At 30.0% G+C, this 14,582-nt stretch overlaps 1 protein-coding gene across 2 annotated transcripts in view; it reads right to left on the reverse strand.

The window, feature by feature from the left end:
- CDase (neutral ceramidase) overlaps positions 1-8,629 on the reverse strand; it is a 45,869-nt gene extending 37,240 nt beyond the window's left edge. The window contains exon 1 of one of the 2 annotated variants that reach the window (XM_088239097.1): positions 7,812-8,629. The gene's annotated coding sequence lies outside the window, so the exon portion shown is untranslated. The remainder of the gene's footprint in view (positions 1-7,811) is intronic. The other variant, XM_088239100.1, reaches the window with a different exon arrangement.
- Between the last annotated feature and the right edge of the window lie 5,953 nt (positions 8,630-14,582).

Genomic DNA, 14,582 nt, shown 5'->3' on the forward strand with positions numbered 1-14,582 from the left:
TATAAATGTTATCCTAAAAATATTATTAATTAAAATAAAATAAACTATTGTAAGGCGTCACTTCCCATTATGTACACAAGAATTGTTTATTTCTTTTACGTAATGGGAAACGTTAATGTAAATATATGTATTTGATTAATGTAAAAAATTGTATTTAGTTGTAAAATTGTATTTTTATTTATTATTAATAAAAATAAAAAAAAATACTAAAATATGAAAGATTACAAAGAAATTTGTCGTGTCTATTATATTAATTTATTATATAATATATGCCCAGAGGGCACAAACATAATATTTAAGCGTCTTATGGTATAACAAGACAATATGTAGGTCTTATAAATATGTATCTAATTAACAGATATTTTTATTGTTTTTAAGAAAGGAATATATACGCGGTTTTACAGGGCCAGACCGTGAAACTTCAGAGGAACATTTCTCATGGTAACCTTTTAAAAAAACCTGATTACATTTTTCCAAAAAGTCATTAAAAAAAAACGGTTTAGCCATGAAAAACCGTGTATATTGCCTATATTGGTCGCCCTGAGAACTCAACTGAATTTTGTATTATTTATCTCGGTTGTGCCAGAAAATTGGGCGCTATGTAAAAATAAAACCGCCTGGTTAGCCGGCCATAATGCCTAGAAAATTATATTAAGGGATTCAATCGAAAAAAATATCAAATCATATTCAGCTAAATAACCAGAGCTGGTATTTTTATTTTTTTATTTATTTTAAATTACATTTGTCTACATATTCACCAATATATTATGGCTTTTTAGGCTGTTCCCGTTTTAAGCCAACAAAATATAAAATAAATTCAAATAATTTCACAAGATACAATATAAAATCTAAAAAAAGAAAAAAACAACCCAAATAAACCATTAAATACTTTGATAATAATAATTTAATATGATACAATATTAAACATTAAAAATAACAATCAAATTTTAAAAATGGCGATCCAAATTAAGGAACTAACATTTAAAAAATACAAAAGTAATAGAATACATATAAAGTAACAAACATAAACCAGTATTCAAAATATTAACATCATTAAAATTAATATTATAATAGTATAATTGATATAATAATTTACATATGGGATATAAAGTATAAATTAAAGTAATCAAGTAAAAAACAAAATAACGCTTTAAATGATATAAAAAATAGAACGAGACATAAAAAAAATATAAAGTGGAAATAAAGATAAGGTATTCTAAACGTTTTTTAGGTTGTAGAGAACGCGTCACTAGTGCTAGCACTAATTTAAGTACTAATTAGGTGCTAGCAACGCTTTCTCTACCACCGAGAGTGTGTTCAGAATCGCACTGCTAATCCCATCATAAAAAAAACAGCAAAATATATTTGCTGCCGATTGAAGATTTTCACCGCCTTTCGGATACTGTTGACGTTTTTCTGGGATATTATGCCGTCCATTGTTTGTACTTCTTACCGATATTTCGGACAGCATTGCCATTGCGATTCCATAATCGGTTCAGATATTTATCATCAGTGTCATTTCAGCATTTTTTGCTTATATGGTTCTTATAGGTTTTTATTAACTTCTCAATTTTTATTAACTGCGAGATTTTTCATTCTTCTTTTTTCTGGCAAAAAAAAACATGAAAAAATGCTTACTTAAAACCTTTGAAACTACAACGGGCACCCTTGTTCTGCTTTGTTTGCACGAGTTATGAAACATTACGTGGACAGCAGAATTCATTTATTTTGGCATGATGATACTTTTTCAAAAGGTCATCGAACAATAAAATATCCTTTTTCGGTTTGTTTTTATCTAGTCACTTTTTCCACTCACCAGTGGGTTGCACATTAAACCTAATAACTCCATATGCAATTAAATTAACACGTAATATGTATATTTAGCAAATACTAAAATATACAATGTATGCGATCTTGCTCATCCTTTTCTTTTGATAATTTAGCGTACTATGGACGCACTATCAGTAACAATCTGTTTTTTTGTATAGTTAATGCTTTTATTGCATTTATACGTTGTCTGTAGTGCATGTTTTTTAGGCTGTAAATGGCACGAAAATTTTAAACATGAATTTTTAAAAGAAAATTGACACGAATTTCAAAATAATTCCTTGGCACAAATAAAAAGTTCACTTCGTCTACGGTTTGACAGTAAATATCTTCTCGACTTTTTTGATAAATTAATACATACCATGCATATTATTAACACTTTGTATCCCGGAGTCGTGTAAACACGTGATTATATAACCACGCGTTGTGTCCCGGTCCCGTGTTTTCACGTGGTTTACAAGCTGTCAAAAAAAAGTGCATTTTATTGATATCTAGTGACTTTTATTAGTACTTTTTCGCTGCTGGTAAACTACGTGAAAACACGGGACCGGGACACAACGCGTGGTTATTATAATCACGTGTTTACACGGCTCCGGGATACAAAGCACAAAAAAGGAGTTAGACCCTGTGTGTGTGTGTGCGAACATTGCAATGTGGCTCTCCATAAAGGCCAATTTTTGCAAAACTATCATACAAAAATGTTTCAAAATATTTTTAATAAATATGAGAAGTTTTAATCGATTTAATACAGTATTTTTATAATTATAACACTTTTAAGAAACCCTTCACAAAGCAGGAAATTTCACAAAAATGGGCTGGGTAAATTCTATGTGTATTCAGCCGGTACTCAAAGTGTTAATAATAGGACCTCGTGGCAATTTAAATATTTGAATATAAAACAAGTTATTTGCATATTGATAAAACACTATTTTCATGACGAATAAAAATCCTCGGTCATAAATATTTTAAAGCACTTGAGTTTTCACATTTGTAATTTCGAACAAAATTATTCCGCAAAACTTTGAATGCCAAAAATGTTAATAATTTTGGTATAAAATATCAATAAAAATTGGTTCGGTTTTACTTCAGAGTAATAATACGCCACCCGATTATAAAGTCGCCCATACGGACAAAACTTTGATTTATAATTTACATAAAACATTCATTAACTCAGTATTTTTATCTCTCATTAAATACATTTTTATTCTTTTCTTTTTAACCCCTTCTTTTCTTTCTTTCTTTCTTATTTTATTTACATATTTTAGACCTTAATTTTAATAGTTATTTCAAAAAATAAATCTGTAGATATAAACCGAAATTTTTGATTTACTTTGTTTTATTTTATATCTTGTTTTGGTTACATTTATGAGCACCCACTATTTTTGCGTGTATTCTTCGGAAAATTCTTAGCATCAAAAATCACTTCATAAAAATATATTAATTTTATTATTTCACACACTTCTTTCGATAAATCGTCGGATTTCTGGCACAAGATGGTAACTACAAAGTTTCTGGTGACTCTTTTTCGATGTCTTCATTAATGGCATCGAATAATGTTTGTTTAAAAAGTAAACAAAAATATTTCGTATTTTATAAAAACAAAAATGATATTTCATAATATTCAACATGCAGTTTTATTTGAATATATGGTAGATTTGAGATGAGGTTTAAACATTAAAAGTGCAACATCTTACAACTAGTAAACTGTAGTTACCAACTTGTGCCAGAAATCCGACGAAATGAGATTCAAATATTGACAAAAATGAATCTTATTAAACATTCATTAAAAGTAACAAAAATCTTTCATTTTCATTATACTATTAACAAATTGTCAAAACGGTCAAAATTTTATATTCAAAGTTTTAACTTTACGAGATTTTAGCCTAATCTTTTTTTAATAAAACTGTTTTAATATGGGTGTTTTGTACTCAACCAGGTTTTAAGATTATACTGAAATGAGTTTACTTCACTTTTAAAATGTCAGTTCACTTCACCCGCAAAGGACGCATACATATCGCTAATCCAAAGCAACTGTGACATATCTCTGAAGAACCTATTCTTGGATAATCGGACTTTGAGATGTGCGAAGGGTCTGACGGAATTAAATTATTTAAAGTACATAGATTATGAACACTATACTTTCACATAGGTTAACTATCTGACTTCAATATTTTATTTTTTGAAAACATTTATTTATTTAAGTTATTAACATATCTGTATGTGTATCTCAAAATCGGAAATTTCGGGTTAATTTCACTGTTGCTTTGAGCGAGCGATATATCCTTAGAAAAATAACACGCCTCTGGCTAATATTTATTTGACTTTTTGTACATAATGTTATTTGTACATTGGCGGGCTTATTGCCAAATGGCAACTTCTTCCAACCAACCAGTAAAATAAAAGTTTTATTTTTATAATTCAAGTTACAGAACATATTCAATAGAAAAAAAGATTAAAAAGCTAAAAATAAATAAAAATAGAAATAAACGTATTTGTTTATAAATTACCTTAAATCGAAACTATTACTCAATGGGAAAAAGGAAAAAAGAGGAAAAGGGAAAGGAGGAGAGATTAAGGAAGAGAAAGGAGATGTTTCTTCAGACGTGATTTAAACAGAGATAATGTAGTAACATCTTTGATGGTGGGTGGGAGATGATTCCACAGTCGAGCCGCATGGACACTATATGAGTAAGAGAAGAAAGAGGAATTGTGGATGGGTATTAAGAGAGTGCCTTGAGAATTGGAACGAAGAGGTAAACCATAAACTGATAAGCGTTGAAATTTTTCACGCAGGTATATAGGAGCGTTAGGACTATGAAGTACATTGAACAGAAGTGAGAGGGAGTGATAGTCTCTCCGCTGTCTAATTTTGAGCCATTTTAGTTGCCTACGATAATCAGAAATGTGGTCATATTTCCTAAGACCAAAAATGTACCTTGTGCATGTATTCTGAAGTCGTTCAAGTTTATCGAGTTGCTCACAGCTTAAATCAGTTATGGAAACATCAGCGTAATCTAGAATGGGTAGTAGTAATGCTTGTACAAGGGTGCATTTAGTATTAATGGGTAAGAATTTTTGCAACCTTCTAAGTGAGTGTAGACTGAAAAATATTTTGCGGCTTAATTCATTAGTATAAGCTCGCAAGCAGAGATGTTCAACCATTTGTACACCTAGATTTTTTACGGATTTCCTGTATTGAATATTGGTACCATTGACAATAAAAGGATTAAGTGAAGGTATGTCTAGCTTACTAAGCAATCTTCGACTACCCGCAAACATAATTTGTGTTTTAGATGGGTTTATTAGTAAACCATACTCTTTTGTCCATGTTGACACGCAAGTTAGTGTATTAAACATCGATTCTATTGCTTCGCTGGTGTTTTCAGGTCTGCAATGAAAATATAATTGTAAATCATCTGCATAGAGATGATATGAACAATTGAGACAATCTGCAATCGGATTAATAAACAGAGTCGCCCATACGAACAAAAAATATTCTATGATAATCAACTAAGACGTTAGCTAAATTTTGCAGCAATACAACGGGCCATGGGTACTCAGGTCGAGAATTGCGAGCGCAAATCAAAATCGTCCGTTGCACGTTTGTTGTTGAACCAAAAACAAAAATTAAGATTTGGAACACTTTTGTTCTATGTATATTAATTATTAAAAGGCTTCTCTAGCGAACCATTACTTTGTGCATATATCAGTACTAATAATAATAATAACGATAATAGTACTAGGTATTAATAATTACGATAATATGTACTAAAAACATTAACTGAATAACGATATTATTGCCATAAAAGAAAATATTTGTTTAAAATCAATAACTTAAGAAAGACCATATCAGTGAACTAGTCAAACGAATTAGAAAATGTATATACATATTTATTAGATTAAAGAATGTTTTAAAAATCAATAATTTAAAAATAGCTTATTACTCAATTGTTCAATCTTTGTTACAATATGGTATTGTAGGATGGGGTGGTGCATATGTCAATATATTATACCCTCTTAAAATAGTACAAAGATTAATTATCAAAGTAATGTTTAAGAAACCCTCAACATTCAATACCAAAAGTATATTTAAAGTTCATACAGTAGACACTCTTTATAAAATAAATTATATTATACAAATATATAAAAAAGAAAAAATAAAAGAATTTGAAATGAATAAGTCACTCAGATACCAACATAATATCAAAATTCCAAAATTCCATAAAAGTCATGGTCAAAATAGCTTTGTCTTCAAAGGTGTAAAAAATTATAATAATCTTCCTAATGAACTAAAAACTGTTAAAAATAATATATCGATAAATAAATTTAAAGTTAATCTAAAGAAATTTTTTGAACTCGTGTAAAAACAACATTAAATTTTAATTAGTTTGAATGTATTATTGTTTTATGTTTATTCTTTATAAGTCCTTTGTTTTTATTTTTCTTTTCATGTACTCGTATTAAAATTATATAAACTCTTATAAATAAACAACTAAAACAGTGTAAGTCACTCTCCAAGCACAAGAGTTAGTCTTTTTTTTTGGAGAGTTACAGTGATAAAATTTACTAGATGTGTAAAAGTAGTTATGTTTAGAAATTTACAAAAAACTTGTACTTTTTTATGAAATTTGTGAATAAAAAAAAATTAAAAATAAAAATATGTAAATATAAGTTATAACATCATAAAAATGGAATTTCAATAAATAATTGTCAATGAAGAATTGTCAATAAATAATTTAAATAAAATAAAAAGAAAAATCATTTAAACTACTCTTCTCCCCTTTGAACTAATTTAAATCATGAAAACAGGTAAGCAAATTAGGTAGCCTAGCCTACCTTTTCATAAACCCAATGAACGCCGAATGACGGAGTAATTTTTTACAAGTCTTCAATGGTGTAAACTCGGCCTAAGGAAACTACATGGCCGAATCAAAATGAGTCACCAGTGAGTGGCCAGTGCCCAGTGACAGCGACCAAGCAGTGAGTAGATAAGAAAAAGAACAAATCAAACCAAGAATGTCTTCTGCCTATCATCTAAAATATAAAAACAATCTACGTATTATATTTGTACATTTTTGTAAATATTTACAAATATAAACATAGTTTCAAAAGAGAATTTAATGGAAATGAGGTATGATCTAAAGCTTAAACAATATTTTATTTATATTTTATTCAGAAACCATTATTATGGATGCTTGTTTTGTTTCAGTTTTTAATTTATTAAGATGTAATATTATACAATCCGTTTCAACCAGTACTACCATATAGGCAGTCGTAACAGATTCAAACGATCGAGCTTTCGAAATATTACTTATTCTACAGTCAAATTCTACAGTAAATGAAACGAATTATTAATAGATGGTGCTTTTATAATTTGTTATTGAAAAATGTCATTTTTACGTTTATTTTCAATGGAAATTTTACAAAACTTAGTTTGCCGAAACTTTACACTATTTTGATTGTAACAAATACCATAACAATATAATTAATGTCATTTTCACAAAATGGTGTACAAAACAAAAAATATCATTATTAATTTGGTAAGTTAGTTTATATTACATGTGGAACATAGTGTATTATAAACATTTTTTTTTCCATATGGCACTTTTTCTTAAATTAATACATTTATTTTTATTCTTTATACTTTCGGGCAAGTACACCTAATAACCCAATAACCTTCCTTTGAAAAAAGGAAGGAAAAAATTGTAAATTTTATGATTCTCTTTTTTATTTTTTTATTAATATGGTAATGTATCCAAAATAAAATAAACTTATTGTATTATAATTCAGCTTTATTTTCACAATATTTCACCCTTTGTGTATTTAAAAAAATATAATCTAATAAACTTGTTTTATTTTGGATACATTACCCAATTTAATATGGAATTCTACCAATTGTCTGCATACTCAATAAATAATTTGATGGTCGTTAATTCATTTGCTGTCTGTATTATTTTATATGAAACCCTGTTTTTTTAACATACCTGAAAAATATTTTCCGTTGTAATATGCCTGTCTTTTAAGTCCAAATTATTAAACTAATATCACTCTGATCACAATCACAGAAAAACTTAAACTAAATTTTTTATTTACTCAATTTAATTTGCAAGAAATGAGTTCACTTAACAACTACACAGCATTTAGCGTAAAATGATCGTTAATAGCAATGTCAATAACTTCCCGTCGAAAAATTACATTAAAAATGATAAATTAAACACTCAAATATTTGCCGGGATCTCACGACCGTTCACAACAAAGCGGCTTTATTGTGTAAACAAAAGCAATCGATTTTTAATTTTCAGACGCACCCTATTTTCAAATATTTAAACGTCACAAAACATAAAAACTTACACGCGTAGGTACCTACACAAGTGTTTCTAGTGATTTATTTTTGAATTCAAAATGATTCTTTTATCCATTATCCATAGATAAAACTCGCGATGACACTTTCTTTATTTTTTCACAGCGAAGGATAAACGATTCAAAAATGGTTCGAATATTGCGCCGTGCGGCGGCAAACTAGCGCGAATTACTTAACGTCGTCCTAGAAATATGACAGTTCTGCCCGACTCGCTTAGTAATATACCGAGTAATAACATTATGTATGGTTAATATTATTATCGTGAGTCTGACTGCACCGGCGCGCGGTGACCGCGGTAGCTGGACAAAGACTGCCATGTTGTGTGTTGTGCCATTGACATGTCTGTACTCCGTACCATTCTGTCCAATTTAGTTTCAATGGTTGCTAACCAACGGAACAGAAATATTCTCAGCACTTCTTGTGATTTACTGAGACCAAACTAAATGTAAATAACTTGTACTTACGCAGCACAGAGGTGGACTAGAGCCTTTTGAACCGCAAGCAATTATGTAACATATTATTTGTTTATTTTATTTTATTTCACATTTACATAAAAGAGAAATATCACGATTTGAAATTAAAAAAAAAAATAATTAGGTCTATGAACTACTGTCGAGTAAAAAATATTTTTTTTGTATTTATTAGAAGCATATATTTTTTTAAAAATTTATAAATTTAAATTCCCCCGAAATCAGTCCATTGCATTGGTCACGCCCCTAATACGTCATGATTCGTTTAAATTTTGAAGTTTGTTTGTAACCGTTTAAATTTCAATATAACATCGTCACCATTGTTAAGGCCAAACATGTCGCGTTTTTGTAGAGACATATTTTTCAACAAATTAATTTTAAAAGTTATGTATAAAAACAATTTTCCACAAAGTGCATTCTTCTATTGCATCATTATTATTTAATTTCTTTAATTTTACTTTGTATTTTTTATTGTAAGTTATTTTGGCTTAACACGGGCATAGCCTAAAAAACCTTAATATGTTCATTAATATTTAAACGAGTGTATTGTGTTTAAAAATAAATAATTAAAATGTCTATATTGATTCTGAAAAATCAATTAATTTTTCTAAATCCATTACAAAAATTATTTTCAAGAGAAGAGTTAAGGACTGGATTTTCCTTAGTTGGAGGGATTTGAGTAGGAAACTCCTCGATGCTTTCTTAAATGCTTGAGTTTACTGTTTACCATTTTGATGTGCCATATATATGTTTTAAAAAAAAAAATTTATAATTATTTTTTATGTTTCTAATCCTATATTTGTGGTGATATACTCATGTGTCTGTGTCATATAATTGCTCGTCCCAAGAACTTCTAGTCCCATGGAGTTGGGACTTATTGTCTCAAATAATGTACAATAACTTTATGAATGTAAATAAATAAATAAATTTAACATATTTTTATTGGTATTCGTAATATGTGATTATTCTCTTTTAAAACATGTTATTTTCCAACTGCAATATTTTGCAACTGAAAATGGCAGCATTTAAAACATTCAACACATTAGCGGTATGAAGGCTGTCTGGAGATCGGATATTTATTTAGTGACAATTAAATGCCTCCTATGTAACGCCTGCATAACACCTATTCTTCTCAGCATTAACCGTTATCATGTGGAGGTGATTCGGTTGGTTGGGCCATATACTGCGGATGGATCCTGAGAGCCTTAACCACGCTTGCCTGCTTTACAAGGCATCAGGTTCTCAACGTCCCAAACGTCCGCTGCTGATTATTTATCGGCGGTATCTACGGAATGCGAACACGGGATGCACAGAAGCTGGCAATCGATAGAGATGCCTGGAGGCTCTTTGTGGACACCATATACCCCAACTAGGGAGCGGACGTAGAATGATGATGATGATTTTCCAGTTTTAATAGAATTCCATATATATTTTATATTGTACAAAACGTAAAAGGAACACAAAACTTTGATACTTTCTTCAGAAAAGCGCACCTAGTTATTTAAATCTATAGTTTTAAATTAAGGTATGAACACCTCATAAATTATAATGCATGTTTTTTAAATTTTCTTTCATTGATTATTGCTTTATTCGTCAACTACTGATCTGAAAAAAAAAGCTATAAAGTATTTGATAATTAATCAAATAGGTCTGAAAGTATTTTTTTATCAATATTCCTACAGAGATGAGGTAGAATTTTTTCAAATTCAGGATTATCGATATTCGAGCGTTTACAGGGCTTATGAGCGTTTACAGGGCTTATCATAAGCCCTGTAAACGCTCGAATATCGATAATCCTGAATTTGAAAAAATTCTACCTCATCTCTGTAGGAATATTGATAAAAAAATATATACCTACTCCCCCTCGGGAGAAATCCAGATTTGTGTATGTACAAAAAATACACATACCAAAAAATAAGGTCTGAAAGTTCTTATACCTACTACAACAAAATTTTAAATAATAAACATTATGCATAAATTGTTTTCGAAACACTTCCCAGCCCAAGGAGCTACTGACTTGCTAAATAATATCAAGTATATTATGCATCTACAATAATGTCACTAGGTATAACTAAAAAGGTACACTAAAATAATAATACTAATATAAATAATAATATATAATGTCAAATTGAATCTACTAAAAGTGTCACTTTCGCAGGAAAAATTGTACTATCAAGAAAAACCCTACCTACATTGATACGCTTCAATTTCACAATGTTTACGCGCTTTAAAAAACCAACACAACATAACTAACGATTGTGAAATTCTTCAGTTTTCTAATTACTCACTAAAGTTTGCTTCGATCGCAATTAACATACTAATTGGTTCTAACAAACATGTGTTTATTTAATTTTAAAACCACATTTAATTTTTTTTTATTGAGAATTGTTCCGTAATGTATTTCTTTGCATCGTGAATCATTTGAGTAATTTTTTCGTCGTTCATTCGCTCTACATGTCCAATATGACATAAACAAAAAGCTAAAAAAAAATGTGGAGCTTCGTGCTGTGGATGCTGCTAGCTCCTACTTCCAACGACTAGCAACTAGTAATAGTTTACATTATCTCTGCGACTAGCGTCAAAAGTTGGAATACTCGGGTGCGTGCGTAAAATGTGAAGTGAAGATTTAAAACCGTGTGAATTTAATATATCTTCTATTTTTCCGGTTAGAATGAAAAATGCAATCCTGTGTATGAAATATATTTGTCAATTTTAACGAAAACGCAACTATTATTTAACTTTTGACTTTTTTTTTAACATAACTTTTTTTGGAACAAACGGACCTCACCCCGATCCCTGTCTGAACATGCTGTCATACAGACTATGCATTAGTTTCGCCCCTCGCCCAGTATTAATTTACGAACGCGGTAGGTACTATGTTGTTTGCTACCTACTCTAATAACAAATAACACTGATTGCTATTCTAATAACAAATAACAATGATGGCACAAATCACAATATTATATTCATATTTATTATGACGATTCAGTGATTTTACATGGCACCTTAATGGAAATATAAATGCAGGCATTTCTAAGGATTCTCAACACATTCAAACAAATGTCAGGGATTTTATAAAAGGTAGACTAGTAAAAAACAGCTGTTTCTTAACACTTTGTATCCCGGAGCCGTGTAAACACGTGATTATATAACTATGCGTTGTGTCCCGGGCCCGTTTTTTCACGTGGTTTACCAGCTGTCTAAAAAAGTGCATTTTATTGACATCTAGTGACTTTTATTAGTACTTTTCGCTGCTGGTAAACCACATGAAAACACGGGACCGGGACACAACGCATGGTTATTACAATCACGTGTTTACATGGCTCCGGGATACAAAGCACAAAAAAAGGAGTGAGGCCCTGTATATGTGCGAACATTGCGATGCGCAATGTGGGTCTCCATAAAGGCCAATGTTGGCAAAACCATCATACAAAAATGACTTATTTAATTATTTCAAATAAATTTGAGAAGTTTCGATTGATTTTACCTCGTATTTTCATAATTATGACAATTTTAAGAAACCCTTAGAAAGCATGAAATTTCACAAAAATGGGCCGGGCACAGGGCGAATTCTATGTGTATTCGGCCGGTACTCAAAGTGTTAAAAATGACAAAAATATTGTACATACATAATATCGTCGGTGATACTGCTATACTGGGTAACTGGGTAAATGTTTCACTAAAATAAATTCGTTCTAGAGACTAAGAACCGTTAGTTTGAAAAAATATATATTTTTACTAGAAATAATGATAGTTTTTCTGATACTCCAGCGGTACTTTTGGTTGATAAAATCGTGAGTAATATATTAACAGAACACTTTTTACGTTCGTCTGCCAAAAAAAACAATTGATAGTTACGCGGTATTGCAGTATTACCGACGATATTATATAATTATCACTCGAAATTTATTAGTTTAGCTTGTTAATATTTTCAACAGCTTGCCCTCCCCCCTATCATATTTTTTTAGGCATGATGGTGAGTGTTACACAGTGTGCACTCAAACCCGCCAACAACAGGTTATTAGTTTGTAAATGCCTAGATATCCATATTCCTTCTCTAAAATGTTCTCCATTTCTGTTGTAATATATTTGTCTAAATAACTCTGTATAGAATTTAATTCAGCCCATGTCTACAAAAATCATAACCAACTCAAAATATTTTTTTTGGTCATCTTATAACTTTTGATAACATAACAATTTTTTATCAAAATTTCTCAAGAACCTATTTATTCAAATTAATAATAAATATTTAAATGCTTTCTATTTCTTTTATTTCTTCAGGTAACTCATTGTATAACATTAATCCCTGGTACAGTGAGTTAAGAGACTCAGTTTTTCTCCTCATTGTTTTTTTTAATTTTTTATCCCTAGTTTCATATGTATGACATTGTTGCTTAAATTTGATTAATTTTTTTATTTTATCTATCCTCTTTATTATTTTTTTGCTTTATTGTAAGCAAGCCAATTTATTTGTGTATTCTTTCATTAGAATACATGGAGTTTGAGATACGTTATAATTAGTATTTTTGTAATATGTATGTATTTGTATGAATAAAATAAAATAAAAATATTTCTTTTAAATTTAATCCTCATCGCTTTCTTTTCAAGAATTTCTATATTTTTTATTTCCCCTTTACAAAATAAAAGAGACAAGATAAGACCCCATAAGATGGTCCCCTAAAATTTAAAGATGGAGACCTTGGGAGAAAAGGCGAGGCGTCGGAAGACCTCAAAAAAGATAGTCCGACGACATAGCTGCTGTGGGGGGTAAAAAATGGCTGCAAGCAGCAACGGACGGAAATAAATGGAAGGATATGGAAGAGGCCTATATCCAGCAGTGAATGACAGAAGGCTGAAGAAGAAGAAGAATATAAATAAAGAATGTAAGAACATCAATTTATGTGTGGACATATGATTTGTTGACTGTTTTGCAGTAAAAGAGCTGAAACATTTATTGATGTGGGTGAGACTCATCTGGCTGTATTAATTTACATTTATTTCATTATTATATATATACGGCCTAAGCCAACTCCAACAGTTACATGAAGAAGCATGTATAGCAAATACAAGAAACTGAACAAAAAGAACATTAAACTATGTAGCAATGACCAACAAGGGTAGTAAAATAATGGTCATACTAATAGATCGCATATTTTAATCCCAATTTCTGATTTCATCGTATTTTTTCATTTATTGTCTGTATAAATGTCGGAAAACGGCACAGGAAAGACCGGAGTGGCAGAGGGACGCAAAGCTTTGCTGCAAACAGCAAATCAATCCAGAGGATTGAAACTAGAGACAGAATATGAGGAAGTTCAGCTCTTCGGGAAATTTGATATGAAAAATGTGTTCTTACGCGAGGTAAAAAATTACAACATTAAATTGTACTGCGAAGTTTCTTGAATAAATTATTTTAATAAAATCGAACTGCTTGAAACGAATTCGCTAGTTCTTTGGAATTAACCAATGATAAGAGAGTTGTGAGAGAAGAAACCAAATAGAACCTGAGACGCCACACGCGCAGTAATTTAAAAAATAATATTTTCAAAAATCATAGCGCTGATTATAAGATACATAAAAAATTTAAATAGTTTTTTTTGGCTTAGTTTATTACTCAAAACAACTAAAAAAACGACTGAACTTTCTCGGGAATACATACATGCGATATAATCTCAATAGTATAGTGAATATATTTTTTTAACTAAAATACTTTATTCATTGAATATATTGCGTGATATTGAATTATAAATGAATATTTTGATTTGATTATTGTTAAACGTACCACTCATTATATCCTGTATTTTTCTATTTACGTTCGGCATAATCGCTTCGTTCATTTGACATTGAAAATTCACGTGATCAAAATAATTTATATAAATGCAATCTAACTTCCGCCCGCAGAGACAAAAACAATAAAATTTCAA

The sequence above is a fragment of the Micrasema longulum genome, unplaced genomic scaffold, assembly GCF_059751315.1.
Source record: "Micrasema longulum isolate JH-2025_06_02 unplaced genomic scaffold, ASM5975131v1 h1tg002066l, whole genome shotgun sequence".
Lineage (NCBI taxonomy): Eukaryota > Metazoa > Arthropoda > Insecta > Trichoptera > Brachycentridae > Micrasema > Micrasema longulum.